The following is a 1983-nucleotide window of genomic DNA, read 5'->3' as shown; positions in this document are numbered from 1 at the left end:
ATTAAAAACTTCCCTGAACAGGGCTGCCTTAAGATGTCTTCTGAATGTCAGGTAGTTATTTATCGCTTTGACATCTGATGGGAGGGCGTTCCACAGGGCGGGTGCCACTACTGAGAAGGCCCTCTGCCTAGTTCCCTGTAACCTCACTCCTCGCAGTGAGGGAACCGCCAGAAGGCCCTTGGAGCTGGACCTCAGTGTCCGGGCAGAATGATGGGGGTGGAGACGCTCCTTCAGGTATACTGGGCCGAGGCCGTTTAGGGCTTTAAACGTCAACACCAGCACTTTGAATTATTATTATTACTATAAGAGAGGGAGAAAAATGTCTCTCTCCCCACTTACCATGCATAATTTTATACATGTCTGCTGTGCCCCACTTTATTCTCATTTTTTGCACTCTAAAAAGACCCAAACGCTGCCCTTTTCCAAAAATATTCCAGCTCTAAAATACCCCATTTGAAGTCCTTTGTTTTATTAACTTGTTTTTGTTTCGTAAAAATTATATGCCGCTTGTTTGTGGAGGGGGGGACTTCAGAGTGGTTTACAAATAATATAAAACAGAATTATCACTAAAAAGTTACAACCATAATTAAAAAAAACAAATAAAAAACCGCAATAAAATAGACTAAAACAAATTGATACTCATATAAACTTTCTAAACATATGGGTAAAAAGGTGAAGGTAAATGTACCCCTGCCCGTACGGGCCAGTCTTGACAGACTCTAGGGTTGTGCGCTCATCTCACTCTATAGGCCGGGAGCCAGTGCTGTCCGCAGACACTTCCGGGTCACGTGGCCAGCGTGACATCGCTGCTCTGGCAAGCCAGCGCAGCACACGGAACGCCGTTTACCTTCCCGCTAGTAAGCGGTCCCTATTTATCTACTTGCACCCGAAGGTGCTTTCGAACTGCTAGGTTGGCAGGCGCTGGGACCGAACGACAGGAGCGCACCCCGCCGCAGGGATTCGAACCGCCGACCTTTCGATCGGCAAGTCCTAGGTGCTGAGGCTTTAACCCACAGCGCCACCTGCGTCCCTGAAACATATGGGTAGGCTTGTCTAAATAAGATCGTCTGCAGCGGACGCCGAAAAAAATAAACTGAAGGCACCTGCCTGAGATCAATAGGCAGGGAGTTCCAAAGTGTTGATGCTGCCATATTAAGTGACCGAGTTCTTACAGATGGGTGCAGATGTTTTGCCCCTGTCCTGACTCTACCGCCAATAATAAGATTATGAATTATTAATATTAATTGTTATTAATATTGATTATTATTAATATTATTATTGCATATTAAGGAAATCCCTAATAAATGCAATAAAAAAAAATCCTGCTCAGAGGTAAATTCTATTAGGGTTCATTGGACTTTGATCCCTTGGTCTGGGACTTACAGCCATGCACCACACTCACATGCACGCTTACTCAGGAGTAAACCAAGCCGGATACAATGGGACTTAACTTCAGGCAAGCGTGCATGGGGTTTTCTGGCAGCAAGCAATGCCTGCAAACCTATGCACACTTACTTGGGAGTAAACCTCATTTGAACGCACTGGGATTCCCAAAGAAGCCTGCATATAAGCAGACTGAAGCGCTATGAAATCCTGTATTTAATTACCAGCTGAGCAATATGCCTCCCTTAAGGGCACAGCGACCCACCCAACTACCATGAGTGCAACGGGGCTTCCCACATGCCTTTCAACGCGAGAACTACAGCCCCCACAACCCCTTGCGCCAGCGTGGACTGCTTCGGGAGGCCGGGGTCCTCCGCTCCCATTGGCTTTCCCACCGCGGCTGCCCATGGTTCCGCCTGCTTCTCTTGTCCTTTGCGTCCTCTCCGATACAGCTTCTAGCCCGGGAAACCTTGCCCCGAAATAAGCAAATCACGTCCGTACCGTGTTAGGCCACTTACCCACCTCTGTGGGTGTATCTATGTATATACACAAACTTCCCTTGTCAGGCACTTTGGTAGTGTGCCTGCAGAAGCCCCGCTG

Source organism: Podarcis muralis, chromosome 9 (assembly GCF_964188315.1).
Source record: "Podarcis muralis chromosome 9, rPodMur119.hap1.1, whole genome shotgun sequence".
Lineage (NCBI taxonomy): Eukaryota > Metazoa > Chordata > Lepidosauria > Squamata > Lacertidae > Podarcis > Podarcis muralis.
This window is presented reverse-complemented; position numbering follows the sequence as displayed.